At 35.8% G+C, this 16169-nt stretch overlaps 1 protein-coding gene across 3 annotated transcripts in view; it reads left to right on the forward strand.

Annotated features, from left to right (window-relative positions):
- The window catches only part of PALLD (palladin, cytoskeletal associated protein), a 190356-nt gene that overhangs the window by 134722 nt on the left and 39465 nt on the right, over positions 1–16169 (forward strand). The gene's annotated exons all lie outside the window — the stretch shown is intronic.

The raw sequence follows: 16169 nt of genomic DNA on the forward strand, positions 1-16169 counted from the left end.
CTGGGCACGAAAGAAAGATTTCTGCATTTTCACTGCTTAAATGTGCTAATAAAGGTTGATGCAAAAGGTGGCATATTCAGACGTTGTAACAAATTTTCTGGGAAGGGCATGGAGATTGACTCACTTCAGTCACACTACCAAATGCTGATCCATTTGTGTTACTACTGGTAGGACTTAACCTGCGACCTGGACCTTTGCATTTCCAAGAATTTCAGTGCCGTTTAAGTAACAGCAAATTACTGAGATACTTAATTATCCTTTAAAAAAATCACTCCTGGAGCACAAATTAATAATTTTTTAACAATGTATTTCAATACATGGACGAATTTTTAAACATAGTTTTTCAAATTTGCTTGAATGAAGTTAAATTCATATGAAAGCTGCCTGATTTTTGGAGCTGCTAATTACTGTTGCTCCTGTTGGTTTCAATTGTAGGTCTGTGTGCCTGAACACACGGGCTACTGGTTTGAAGTCCTGAATTCATGTACACAAGTTTGGAAAGCAGTTGTAGCTTGATTTTTCTGTGATAAAACGATGATGGTTTCAACATGTACATGCCCAGCTAGCATATCAGTTCTGCTTGTAGTTGCTGTATACAGTAGGATAACTTGCATAATAGTAGTGGAGGGATGGATGAGTGAGAGACTTGCAGTTGATTTTTTTCTATTACTGCTTATTTAAGAAGATGTTTTCTCTGATTCTAAAATGACACAGCAACACAGTACGACAGTTGAAACCTAACAGAGTTGTAACAACTTATTTAGCAGGAACTCTGTTGTCCAATCAGCAGGGTTTGGTGAAGCTTTATTACAAGATTCAATTAATGTTAGATAAATATAGGTGCCATATTATTGTCAATTTTGTTTTGAGTTTAACTTAATTCATCTGCTTTTCCTGATGTTTTCTGGAAGCTAGGCATTAGTTGAAACCACTGCTAAAATGATAGTTTAGAAAGTGAACATTGACTGATGCTAATAATTCTAATACTGTTTTAGAAAAGAGAAAACCTAATTATGGAGTAAGTAGCCAATTCATGGGTCAACAAAAATATACAAAGATGAAACTGGTCATGTGAATATTGTTATTTAATACCTCTGTCAATCATGCAACCAAGTCTTAAGCTACATGTCCTGATTTTTAGGCGTGTACTGTATTTTTGGTCAGAGCGAGTTAATATTGCACAAATACCCCTATTTGAAATCTTTAGATACTTCTAGCAATGGAGGTGAAATTTTTTCCAGTTATTCATTGGGCACACTAACCAGTTTGAAATTACATTTATCTTATAAACTTAACTTTGGCTTTACCTCCATTAAGGATCTCATTAATTTTTGGGGCCGTTGAATTAAAAATATATACGTGAATTAAAACTTTCGGGTCTTATTTAGTCATTGCCATTCAGAAGTAAACGGCAAAGTCGTCCATAGAAGAATGGATATAGAAGTTCATTCTAATCCTTCATGATTACCAACTAAAGATATGGCTTTGCAAACCCTGCCTTGGCAGTGTGACCTATGAGAGGTCCAGCTTTCAGATGCTTGTTCCTCAAGCACCACTTTTCTCTTGCACCAGCAGAACCCCTGGGGTGGCTACTCTTTAGTCTGAACAGACCCAAGATTTAAAAAAGCCAAACAAACGAACAAAACAACCCATCACCCAAAACAAAGCCACGAAAAACCCAACCAACCAACAAAACCATCAATTTACCCAATTCTACATTGACTTTCATCTTTTAATTCACTTGCCATTTTTGCTAGGGTCCTAAGCTGTTGTGCCATCACAACTGGAAGAACAGGGAAGAACAGGGCTGGGCATACAGAAGTATTTAGGTATGTCTTACTGAGTAAGTGGGACAGAGAATTCATGATATCGTAAGACCAGGTGGTTCCTAAATGAAAGCATTCACAGTGATATTCAGTGTACCCTACCTTATGTTTATTTTTTGCATACCTTTACTAGATTATGATTTTCTTTACTGAGAGTCACTGATGTAAACTTGGCAACAATTATTGTAAATTTTTAAAGATTGTTTGCTGCACAGCTGCAACCAAAAGCAGTAGGAGCCACTCACTGAATTCCTCTCAAACTTTTCTGGAAAAAGCAGAGGACAAAATGACCTACCATGACTTTTTTTACTGTGGTAAATACATTTTTGTATTCATGTGTATGTCTGTGTGACAGTGCCTAAATAAATTATGTTCTCAATAAAATTCCATGCCAGCAAATATGGCATGCACACTTGAAGCGAGAATTAGATTATTGCTTGGCAATTTGCACATTAGAAATACAATAACTGGAATTTCTGTTTACGTTAATTACAACATGAACCTAAATATCTATGGACTCTTTTATTCTTCATGTATTATGTGGATTGCTATTCCATGTATTTCCATATATTGCTCTCAACATATGACATAATAAGGACTAGCAATCTCAGTAACGGATGAGAAAAATTGAGTGGAAGGTCTAGTCTTTTTCTCAGAGGAGCGTTGTAGGTCCACTGGGTTTTGCTGCACATATAATTTATTTTCATTGTGTACAGTCAAGAAGTCCTGTTGTTTTTGGTGAAAAGCTCAACCTATATGGGTGGCAGTATCTGTCTTTTAGTAAATAAATATCATGTAATATTTTACAGTAATTATTACTTCAAAATAATGTCATACTAAAGATGAGGGACCACAGTGATGGTACCACAAAATAGGAGGTTTTGTCTTTTTGAGGACCACAAAGAGTAAGCAGCTAATGAAACTGTGATAGATGCTTGTGTCTCTGTCCTATTTATATCTGCTGGATTAGGCCTCTGTTTTTAATTTGTTGGTTTCTGGAGGAATTCCCGAGTCTACAGAAGTAGTGTCAAAGGAATTAGAACTTTATCCTTTGCTTTTTACTGGAATTATGTACATTTTACACGTCTTTCCTTAGACATTATGCAACTCCATTGCTCTGTGGTTGGTGACATTTAAAAGGTGGTTTTCACTTGAGAGTTTCTTTTCAATGTTGTGCTGGGAGATCCAGTTCTGTTCTAGTCCTTTGCAGCTAACTGCTGGCCTTATATGATGATCCTCACTGAAGACTTTGTGGACACTTCTGAGTGTTTAAAGCAAGATGTTAAGTTGCAGAGAGGTTTCCTATTAAGGAAAAGTGATGTAATGTCAGTGGAATACTGCCAACTTCTCTCTGCTCATTTTATTTATATTAGCTGCATACCAAAGAAAATGCTCCATAAAACATGAGTGCTCCTTGCTATATTTAGCCAAGCTAATATACTAATACCAGGAGATTATGTTTATATGCAATTGAAAGAATTATAAAAAGATTTGGGGGCATCTTACAGAAATAAAAGAGGCTGAATTTGGGAAAAGTAAATGGTAGATTTTCTCCTGGTGCATAAAAAGACTCAAGGGTATTTTTTTAACATTTATACTTGCAAGATATGTATTTCTGTGCTGAAAAACATTGCTTAACATTTTAATTGAACTTTTTTGCTGATTGCTTAGGGAATATAAAGTACAAGGAAGTTAATTGCATTGATCTGAGCCTTTTTAGTCTAAGCGATGCATATGTCTCACTTTTAACCAATTGGCAAGAATGGTGTGATTAAACCAATCTTGCCATTCCTGTTCCAGTCTGATTTTCTGGTCTGAAATACTCACATTCATCTTCATACAGAGTACAGTGCAATACTGTGCTTTTTTGGCAATGTTTAAAATCAGTTTGGCATATCTTTGTTCATCACCTTCTCTGACTTTCTTTATGACTACTTTTTAAATGAGTAAATGAGTCTCCTTTTAAATGAGTAGATTTTTTCCCCCCTGGCTTTTGTTCAACTCTTTGTTCTACAGCTGATGGTGTTGATAAATAATCACAAGATTTCTTCCTGACTCTAACAATGTTACTTCATAATGCTGTTAAACAATTTGACCTTTTCTATTAATTCTACTCCTACATGGTGACACTAGCTGGGTGTGGCAGTGTTGGAACTATGGATCCTCCCTGATACTAATTCCACCTAAAAGAATATTTGCCATCAAGACTAACTGAGTACATTTGTTAACTGATAAATAAGAGCTGTCATACTAGTTAACTAACTTGTAACACTTATGAAAAAAATGGGACTTTATAAATTAAATTATAAGAATACTGTCACTGTGAAACCATATGTGATGTATTATGAGTTCTTCAGTTGCCTCATGAGCTACTAAGTTGTGGGCAGGGGAAAGAATTTTCGATAGTGTTGTTTTTATCTGCATTACTGAGGATGTGATGAAGATTTTATGTGTTTCCTGCTCAAATCTGAGTCGCCTGTCTTCATTTGGAAGCCTGTAGTTTATTGGGATGACTTCTAAAGACACTCTTTAAGAGAGTCTTCATACATTCTGACATTTAGCATCAAATTTACACACTCTGAACTGCACTCTGGAGGTTTCACTGACTCTCTGGGAGGCTGTATTACTAGTTATGTAAGGGAGAAGCCAGAGAGGAGTGATGAGAGCATTTGCCTATGTATGTCCTTTTGACTAGAAGAATTAGAGCAGCATGACATCAAACTGAAGTGCTGTGAGGCCAGTAGAAAAAGGCAAATGATCTTTTAGTCATATCACAAATCAAGTGTTGCTGTTTTACAAATCTGGAGCTTGTTTTGGAAATATAAACCTATGTAATCTATATAAGATTTGAAAATGATTGCGAGATTCTGTTGCTATTTCCAAGTATGCAGATCTCTTCTTGTTCATTCTGAATGATTCATTGGGGAAGTAGATCATGCTGCTAAAAATCATGAGAAAAAATTTTGAGTCAACCAAGGTTCAAAAAACATTTCCTGCAATTATGAATTGTGTGAAACTAGGCCTTTTGCCTTACTGATTCCTCTTAATTTCAAATGCAAGATTTTAAACATTAGACAAATTTAAACAAAACAAAAAATCTTGAATCATGCAATGCCATTTCTAGTATTAGGCTCTTGAGGGCAAATGTTCTCCCTAGTGTAGAAGATCAGACATAACTAATAAGTGAAGTATTGCCTGGACAGTGTACAGCAAGAATTATGTGCTATCAATTCTTGCTTAGCAAAGTTTGTTTCCCCATTTTTCAAACTAAGGCCTGGTGGATTACTGATTATTTAAGCAAGTTTAATATTGAAGTCTTGAAATTTATTTGGAAAACTGCAGTCTCTGAAGGTTTATGAAATGACCAAAAAATGGACAGCTTCAAACAACATTGCCTTTAGGGCATGAGAATGTAATTATTGTGGTAAGTCTGAGTGCGTGGACTCGTTACAGTCTTGGCATGAGAAAGAGGATGACTGTAGGGGAATGTTCTTGTTCTCCTCCAAACAAAAATACTAAGCAGCAAAGTCTTTGTGCAAATCTGGGTGCTCACTTTCCCCCATATTTAGCACAACTAGTTGGAGAACTTAAATGTCCTTGCCTTATTTTGTGCCTTTGTGACAAAAACTACCACAAGTTTAAATGCTTTCTGGTTTCTCTAGCTTTTTGACTTTTTAATTGTTCATTTTTCTGCAGTAAGTTATTATCACATTTTATATGAATTGTCTAATCAGTTAGCTGATCTCAAATCATCCAAATGCTATTGTTACTGTGTACACTTTTGTCCAGTGCTGTGCTTGGGGTTTCTACCTAAAACAGAATAGGAAGGGGAGGATCCTTTAAGTGGGAAACAGGATCAATGTACTGTGTAAATTTTATTTGGAGCTACAGAGTAGCTTAAGTAAACGGGCCCAGAGACCCAAGGCTCACGCAGGTTCTAACACCTAGAATAACTTTTCTTGAGTTCACAGTAGAAAACTGTAGTAAACAAGAGTATTTTAGACCAATGTTTTCCACAGAGTGAAGCATGGCTTTCCATAGAATTAAGCATGGCTTTCCAGAGGAGCTAGCATATGTAGTGAGGTAGAAGGTGAAGTCATGAATTTCGGCATCGTACGCTCTAGGCATGTCTTCTGAAACACGCAAGGGATAGTGTTGATGTGCTCAAGGGAGGAGGCAGGGAGACAGATGAGAAGACAGACCAGCATTATACCATGATCTGAGTGTTCCTGAGAGGAACAGAGGATCATGTGGAAACTCATCATTCATACAGGAAGAACCATATGATCCACACTGATGCTGAGTTTAGTGCTACCAGTTTGGTATTGGTAATATCCCTCTGTCTTTGAAGTAACCTGCAAGTCCAAAATAATATATTTGATATGGAACTATTCATTGTTTATCAAAGCAGAAGCTGATTTTTTTTTTTTTTTAATCTCAGCTGTTTTTGAGGTAAATGATACTTGGAGTCCAAGCTGTTGTGATACTTGTAGGGAAGGTTTACATACAATTAGTGTTGACTTCATTGTGAAGGACATGTATTGCTACCTTTACATCTTGTTACTACTCACAGTGATGGAAACAAAGTGTGGATTTTTTTTTTTTTCAATTTCACTTTACTAACAGTGATTTACCAGTAGTTTCCAAATGTAATTTAAGTACTCTTCTTATGTTAAGGAAACAATTTGTATACAGAATCATGTAACAGTTTGGGTTGGAGGGGACATTAAAGAACATCTAGTTCCCACCTTCCGGCTGTGGGCAAGGAACATGGGCAGGAATAAAGTGCACATACAATTGAATAAAGTGCACATACAATTCAATGTAAAAACCTTTTTCAATAGGGGCAATAAGGGCAAAACAAACTGGTGTTGGTCAAGATAAACTGAGTGGACTTTACTGTGGAAATAGGTAAACCATTCTTCTTGTCATCCATTCTGGAATGTTCATTTTAACTTAGATCTTATCTTAATAAGTATGGAAAAATATAACTTGGGACCCTTAAATCAGACAAGTGCTGTTTCTACTATTCTTTCTCCGAGAGTATCCAGCTCCAGGCAAAGAAGGTGCATGAGTCATCAAAATAATGAGTCCAAAAAGAGAAAATCTTCCTTCATAATTGTCACACAAAATGGTTTTAAGTCCTGAGAAATACTTTTTGTAACTAGCTTTTTACAAACTACTCTGTGATCAGACTGAAGGCAAAAAAAGACATTTGTTTTGTCTGGGAGGTTTTTACTGCAGGGCTGATGGGAGGAGTGGAATTAATTGATTTCTGGATGTCAGCTGCAGGCAGTAAAATAGGAAAATCTGTGCTACAACATAGAAATAGTAAAATTGCTGATTAGGATAGGTCAATATGTTGTCGCTGAATATGTAAATGTTAAATAATACTCAAGATACACTATTTTAAAAATATATTACACATCGGTATGTTGTATAGTTGAAAAGTGTAAAGAAATCCTCTAAATCAAATAAATTAATTTTCAGCAGCATATTTGTTTAGCAAGAGGTGTGCTTGACTTACCAGAAATTGATACACACACACAAAACATAAAGCCAGAACCTCTTGTGGTATCCACATTTACTATTAAAAGTCTGCTAGATTGTATGGTTTGGCTCAACACCTCCTGGTAGCTTATACATCTGCTCTCTGTGTATAGCCTACACTAGCAAATAGTACACAGAAACAAGGGTGGCTTGGTAAAGTGAAGAAGTACACTGAGGGCATGGTACCTGCACATTTCAGGGTCATTGAGTTTGGTGGTTTGGTTTTTCATTTTGGACTAGCTCTAGTCTGTTCCACTGACTGAAGCTCATTAGTGGCTCAAGGTCCTAATCACCTGGTAAGAAAGCAGTTCATGTTCTTGGGAGGCTTCTCACTGATGCAAACTGGAGAAAAAGCTAGTGGGAAATGGTTGGATATTTGCTTTAAAAGAACATTTCTGACCCAAGATGAAAACCCAAATGCAGATATATCCTTACTGTCCCCTTAGGAGAAGTGCCAGGTTCCTTGTTTTTGGCTAGTCAATGTGTTGGTCACTATTTTCTTTGGTAAAAAATGAAACATAGTCCTTCCCCTTGTTTTCTCTGTGGAAGAAGGCTGACTGCTTTCACTGACAGCTAAGCAAGATTCAGAGCAGTTTTAGAGGAGGGACCAGCCATTCATACTCATTGGCATAGTATTTGTCCATAACAAGGGTTTATCATTACATGTTTAACTATATGATTCCTTCTTTTTTAGGTCATTATACATCACTTAATGTGCACCTTAATTTGGAGAGGAAGTCCTTACTATTTAAGTCTCCCATACCAAAGGTTGTTTGCTATAGTAAGAATCATACTTGAAGTGAATCATCTTTATGGAATGTATTTTCACTCAAAAATACAAAAGAAATTATTTGCTCTGCCATTTATACCTAAGGTATTCCATATAAGCTTTCCAGAACAATGTACTGTACATTTACCTAGCAGTTTAAAAAAAAAAAAAATTTCACCATTACATCACTATGTCTATTTATGAAGAAAATTCTATTTAAAATTATGTGTTGCCATTGCAAGAAGCTAATTCGGGTTGTACATTGGTGTCCAAATCTGTGTAACTTCAGTATATATTGTTTCTCTTTGTGATGACAAAGAATGTCATTGGTACTGGTCAGGTTTGCTCAATTGTTCAGAAGCATAATATATTCTGACTACTTAAATGCAGGTTTCGACTGCAGTGGCATCTGTGTACTGTAGGTGAATTTTGCCTTTGCTTAGTAATCCTGGTGAAAGATTGAGGTTTTTTTTTGTTTTAACCAAGCAATGGGGAAATTATGTTTATAATGCCCTTGTAATAAGCAGCAGTTCTTCATATCTGAGGGTGGTTTAGCAACATTTTGAGTATCATAATTTTTCTTGTCTCTTTTATACATCAGGGCAGGTGCCTTTTAAAAACAAAGAAATTCAGCCTCCAAACTCATGCTTCTGAAGTACATATGTGGCTAGATAAGCAGTGACAGGGAACTATAAACTACTTTTTCAGGTATATAACATCTTCTGCTGTATCAAGCCTAAGACATAATTGCGTTAGGATTGTATTGGCTGAATAAATATCCCAAAAGGTGTGAGCAATGCTGCAATGTTATTTTCAGTTTCCAATGTTCCCGAGAACCAGGCTGAAAGATTATTACTGTCTTTAGCAGTTACTCTTACTTCCTGATGCTTCTCCTTCTTCCGTAAAAGTTAGTGTATGTCATTGCGTAGGTTATTTTTGTGTGCACAGAAGGACTTTGGGAAGAATGGTACAGCACTAAACCTTTATGGCATTAAGATGGGGCTGACTCCTAAAGTAAGTCTGACATATTGTTGTAATGGACAAATCGCAGAAGTATATAATTATTTAATACGAATAGCAGTTCTTATGTATTTATTTCCTTTTCAGTTATTCCTTTTCATACAGTGGCTTAAGAATAGACTACCTCCACTGAGTTTCAATAACGTAAACTACTGATGAGTCAGCTGGTAATATCCCAGCTTTACATGAGGCAGCTACCTGCTCAGATCTCAGAACTGTTTGTGAATACAGAATAGCTGATAAAAGGGCATAGATTTAGGTTCTAAAGCTATCTTAGGTTTTTTGAGTATTTTTGTGAGAGAGTTGAAATTTTTATTTTCCTAAAAACACATTCAGAGCAACTGTGTGCTCCCTTTAATGTCAGGACATCCAGTAGCTGCTCGTTTTTTTTCCCTTTTTAATACTTTATCCATTCTTCCTCACAGAAGTATCTATTTCAATAGTACAAAGCAGTCATCTTTATATGTAACCCAAAGAACACACTGGACAGATACCAAAATGTTAATATTGAAGACCTGAAGGTCCAGTTTTAAGCCCACTGTAAGAGTTGTGGAGTAGACATGAAAATAAACAAACCTTCTAATTTTGGTGGTCAGTGGTAGATGAAATGTGATGATTCATAGAGCATCTTATTAATCAAATACATTAAATTTAAAATAAATGTGTAAATAAAAAAAGACAACTGTGCATGTGTTGTTCCAGCGAGAAAATATATTATATTACATCTTTTTTTTCTGTTCACTTTTGGTTTTAAGCTAGCACAGTTTTTCATACTTTGATTTTTATTTTCCTCCCCACATTTTCTTTGAATATATACCAATCAGCACAGAACATAACCTTCTACATGCTATAGCATAATCAGAGCTAGAAGACCTGTTTTTCTGTTTGCAGACCAGTTTGTTCCTGCATTCCAACTAATGATTTCCTACACTTTGGGCCCATTTAGGTGTAGGTTGGAATCTGTATTGTAATTAATGTCTCAGTACAATTTACCTCTTAATACCAATACAATTTTAGCCTTCTTTGTCGGTAGAACCTGTTACCTGTGTAATATTTTAACTGTTATATCCATCACTGGATAGCCTGTACTCTAGTTGTACAATACAATTGAATTACCAAGCCAGACAGATTTTTGACTACCAGACCAATTCGTATGATCTAACCATACCGGAGGCATGAAGTTTAGCCTTTTTGCTAAAGCTGTATTGTATCTTTATGACTTTTGGGAACAATGAATGTGCACAAGAGCACCATTTCCTCTCTTTCTGTACCCACGCTAAATGTGTTATCTCACTGGTGCATGTTTTGAAAAATATCCCTGCTGTGGTATTGAGGGGTAAAAAATGGTTCCTGTCTCCAAAAGAATGGCTTGTGTTTGCTGAATACTGGCACTATCTCTGCTGTTGGTTTCCTTAGCTCAGAAATTATCTTGATATGTTTGACAGATAATCAAACCAGAGTGGAAAATGGGCACAGGTATAAAACTGTAACTTTTTAGGACAGACAGAAATGTTTTTAACAGCCAACTTACAGCAGGGCTTCCTTACAAGAGAGTTCACAAACAGTGCAGATGGCTTGTACTTCTCATCTGTGTGTATCAAGTTTCTTAGATGAAAAGTTAAGCTCAGCTTCACAGTGTGTTCATAATACAGTCCCTGTGTTAGTTTTTGCACCATACTGCTTCTCCTGGCAGTGTGTTGGGTTAGAGTGAAACCAATTATAAATGCTCCTGTATATTAACCTGAAGTACAGAAAATACTTGTGAATCTGCATTTTCAAATTGTTAAGCTTTGAAGGGAAAGTAGTAAAAAAGTGTTAAAGGGTTGCAGCTGGTGGAGATGGTTCCTAGTTCTCCAGTTATTTAGTGTGAGATTTAAATTGTAATGACAACTTGCATCCTCCTTGTAATCTGTTAGTGTAGACAAAATATACCTCTGAATATTTTCAGGCTAGAACCCAACCTGTGCTGGTTTCTGCTTGTTGTTGTCATTCCCTCCATCCTGTCCCCTCCATCACCTGCCTCCCCCCCCGCCATTTTCGTTTTAACTGATAATTCCAGTCTTACATAGATATGAACCCTTGCAGCATTTAAAACAGTCAACTTTCTTTTTGTTTTTCCACAATGTGAGGGAATGTTCAGCCTCAGGAAACCTAATGCTTGTCTAAACGTATTTGTATTGATACAGGCTGGAGGCTGTCTGTATGTTGAGTACGTAGCAGTTTTTGTTAAGAGGTAGCTATTCTCCCTTTACTTCACATTCTTGCCTTGACATATATGCATGTTTTTAACATTCCTAAAAATAAGCAAACATTTCTTCAGTGGATAGTTGGAATTACTTTTGTATTCTGAGTATTTCTGTTCGGTACAGCTGTTAATTGATTCAATGGTAGATTAAAGTTCGGTTTTGAGGGTTTTTTTCATTTTTAACAACTCTCAATCATTGATAAGTTTGGTGGAAAACCTTAAATTATATCAGGAATTTTGTCAAGAGTAGAATTCCAGATATCAGTGATTATTGACACACTTTGGATAAGCTGCTATGTATATTTTAGTTTCTTAAATAGTAACTGTCAGAAGTAGTTACGAAAATTACTAATTTTCAATGGTACCAATTATATCAGTAAATTACAAATGTTGTGCTTGTAGAAAGGAAATTAAATGTATTTAAGAGATAACCTTAAGACCTACCTGGCAGGTCTGTCTTGCCAGCTACTGTGTCACAGATGCAGAAGCAAGTATCTGGTTGGGCTGCACAGGATCCAGAGAGATATAAACATATGTGATACATTCCAATTTTAATATATTAACATATTATGAAAAAAAATTCTGGATTTTATTGTATAAATACCTAAGTATAGAGATAAATATATCTAAATGTACACATATAAAAAAATACATCTATACATAAATAGCTGTTGAGATGGAACTCAGTGAGAAGAGCCCCTGCCTTTTAATGCAGCATGATAGAGACCATCTAGTTTCCCTTTTGGTAGAGCTCTGGCATTATTCTGAAGCAGTAGTATTGAGTTGGGAAACTAGATCTTCATTGGAAAGTAGATTTCGTGAAGGTGAGTAGTCGTTACCCCAAAATAAAAATGCAGAGATTGTCTGGCATTGGTTTTGAATCTTAATTTAGAAAAATAGCTCAAGCTTTTAAAGTTGTGCTTAATTCTGATTATTTTTCATTTAAAATATTCCTGTACTTTCATTTCAGCTATATGTTTTATATATTGCTGTACAACTGCACCATCTGTTTCTCAAAGAGCAGGTTGCTGGTAGGATTGTGAAGGGGCCAGTCTGCTTTTGCTCAGGAATAACTTGAGACAGAAGTGAGCTCATAATTTTTCCATACCTGAGATAAATAGGACTCTTTCTTTCAAATGAAAATTGCTTTTCTTTGTCTGCTTTACATTTGCTTCTTTTCTTTTATTAAAATCAGGAAGGACAAAATTGGGAATTTAAAAAATTTGTAGAAGAAAATCACTTAAACTTGGTTCTTTATCTGTGGTCATTTATTTCAATTTACTTTATATACTGTATTGTAAAAAACTGACTAAGTTTCAATGCCCTTGCATACTTCATGATAGACACTAACTTGGTAGGGTTCATCTTGTCTATGAAGGCTTCAAGGCTTGAAGCATTTCTTTACCTGTGGAGAGCTTCCCCTTCCAAGAGAGGTACCTTGGATAGAAGGGATTCGATATGAACTTCTGTGTTTAAAAGGTATACAGAGTTGATGATTACACTGCAAGTAGTAAGATACTTCCCAGAAGAGGAACACTGTTTCTCTAATTAAGTTTTGTAATGTAAGATCAAAGTAAAGCTGGTACATACCCTAATATTGGGAATATGTGAATGAGCCTAGGAGAGAGCTTAAGGATTTATCACATCCCTGAAAATGCCATCTCCTGTAATATTCTCTGCAATCCAGTAGCCATTCTTGTTGAGACTTAGAGAGATTTACAACCACCTATCTATGTCCCTCCTCAACTGCACTGTGTCCAGGCAATTGGAGTTACCGTTCCTGATGGGAGTTGTTACCAGTTTAATTCTCAGACACAGACTGCTCTATTAATTTTCAAAACAATGCGATATAAAGAAGGTATTAGGAGGAAAAAGCATTATGAAAATGGGATAAAAATATAAACCAGCCTATTGTAATTGAAACCAAGTGCGTACCTCAAAATATGATTTCTCAAGTAGCTGTTAAACTTTGGTGTCTGTATTGGCACCAATAGTTGCCCGCCAAGAAACTTAATGTCTCCTGTCTCTAGTCTTCCCTTTAAACATCTGTTTTCAAATGTTTCATGCTATCTCTTGACTCTGAAAGTCGTCACCTTACTGAGCAGGTTCTGAGTGCCCAGTACCGAACCTGTGCATGAAGCTGCTCCTACAGGCAACATGTGTCAGAAACCGCATCTCTGCTGTAACGAACGTCTGCTTTCATTAAAATGTTGCTGCCTTACTGTTTGCATTTTTGAACTGTTTTAGCATACCTATTAGATCACCTGAAAATGTATTTTAATATGTTGGTTAAGAATATCTGGTATTGGAAAAACAATACAAATTCTAAAGCAGAACTTTTGAACATATTTACGTACTACTAGGCCTGCTTTTCAGTGAGTTGATGAGATTTCTTGATATTAATTTTACCCTAGCTGTGATATTTTTTTAATTACTTATCTTCACCATTTACTGATGGAATTTGCTAAAAACTTTCTTTTAAATAATCATTCTTATGTTGTTATAATTAATTATTTGGCTAAACCAAAAATTCCACATGAGAAAATAAGTTTATTCTCTATTGTTTAGACAAGCTTGATGTGTTCCCTGAAAACATGTGTGCCCTTTAAAATTACTAAACATACTTCAGCTAATTGGAAAGAGGATGTAATTACAATTAAACTAGTTTTTCTTGTAATCTCATCCAAAAATTGAACTCCTTTAATTCCCTTCTTTGTTTCCCTACTGATTAGGGTAACATAGTGGGCTGATTCCACTTCATAGTTTTGGCAGCTGAGCTCTCACTGTCTTTGTCACAGCAGTGGTATCTTTCAGGCACTTACCTATGTAGAGTTTCCACCACTGCTGGTGTCATTCCAAAGGAACACTGGTGAATTGATATTCTTTGCTCTTCTTCTTCATAATGACCCATCCCTAGGATACCTCTCCTCAAGAAAATATTGAGGCAGTGTGTGATGTTAAAAGAATAGCTGTGAGGTAGAGAGTGTTTCTTTGCAGAGGATTGTGTGCTTTCACAACGGTGTGAAAATTTGGTCTAAGATGGCCTTTGTGGTTTTCTGCCATGTGGACTGATGTGCTAATGGTTGTGTTTGCATGTTATTTTTCAAGCAGACAAGCATTTGATTTATGTGGGTTCTAAGCTGACCAAAAGCTGTTCAACTGGAATCAGTACTATCCTGGGCTAATAAACCCTGATTTCCAGGCATGCATATTCTGCGGCCTCAAGTCAAGCTTAGTGTGGGAGCAGAACAATCTCATTGTTGCCTATCAGCCTTTTGTAGAAATACCCTGAATGTGGTCTCTACTTGTGCCCGGCAGGGTCAGCAGCAGTGCAGCAGCAGTGCTGCAGCCCTGCACTTGCATTGACAGGGCCATAGATGGGCATTTGTGGGCTGCTGCTGGCCAGGCACAGCGCCATGTGATTTGGCAAATGCAAATAAAAAGGTCTCAAGACATGACACTCCTACTTGCTTTCAGCACATGTTGGATAAACATAGGAGTGTTGGAGACAGCTAAGTTTCTTCTATATTCAACACATCATTTACAATGCTAAATTTCCCACTTCTTTGGTTTTTTTACCTTAGTCTGTCTGTAATATATTTTTAAAAAATTAAGGGTGATTGTGATGAAAAATAAAATAACTATTATTTGTAAATATTGTTTTTAGGTATTGGACAATAGGTCTGCAAATATTCAGGCTAATGATGCAGAATAAGGTGAAAATAATAATCTTACAGGGTTTTTTTTCTTTGTCCAGTCAGAGGTGACCTGAACTGTTTCTGTCATCAAGTAAGGAAGTTGAATGATGATGGGAACTAAAATAGTGTTATTTTAACCTATTTAAATAAAGGAGACTTTAAAGTAATTTTACAAAAATTGAAGAATAAGTTTCAGCTTGTGTCCTGTGGAGTAAAAAGTTGAGATGATAGGGATTTAGAGTCTCCATTGTCAACATTAACAAAAAAAAATTATAAAATTTACAAGTGAACTGTAACATTTAGATGTTCTTGTTGCTAATTTAATTAAAAAGAGTCTCCTTTTAAGTGCTGACATTTGCTAGTGAGACGTTGCTAGAATTGAACCATCTTTACAACAACAAAAACAAAAAAGGGCAACTGTTAAGTATAAGTAACTGATTTTTCATTTTTCTGCCCTAAAAAAGCTTGCTCCCCTTTTTCTTATCTAAGCAATCTCCTTTGGCCTGAGATCATAAGCAGAATTATTGTCAGAAAACATTTTCTGGGAAATGTAGATGGTTGGAATATCAAAATTAATCTTCAAGTGGAAAATATGATGTTATTACCATTTCTAATTTTGTTGCTATCAACAAAAGTATATTGTTGTGCCAAAGTCATACATTCATATGCCATGCATTAAGCAGACTGCTTCTAAAATTTCTGCTTAGATGACCTAAATGATATATAAACAATGACACACTTGTATACAATAAAATATTTATATATTAAATATGCAGAAAAGGTATATAAGCATATGCTGAAACTTTGTGGAGTATGGAGATGAAGTTATGTTTTCCAGCTGAAAAATGACAATTGTTAAGCAAGTCATTCTGATGATAGACCACACAGTTAATTTTGAGCTTAATGTCTTTCAAACAACTGTATTGAGACAAAAAAATGAAAATGCCAGTGCATGATCTCATTTGCTTCACTGCTGAACATTTTACTTTTTTCCTTTTCTTTCTTTTTTTTTCTTAATTAACAGTTTTGAGTGTTCCTGCACATTAACTTTTTTGGCCTCT

The sequence above is a fragment of the Lichenostomus cassidix genome, chromosome 4, assembly GCF_008360975.1.
Source record: "Lichenostomus cassidix isolate B80296 chromosome 4, HeHo_3.0, whole genome shotgun sequence".
In the NCBI taxonomy this organism is placed as follows: domain Eukaryota; kingdom Metazoa; phylum Chordata; class Aves; order Passeriformes; family Meliphagidae; genus Lichenostomus; species Lichenostomus cassidix.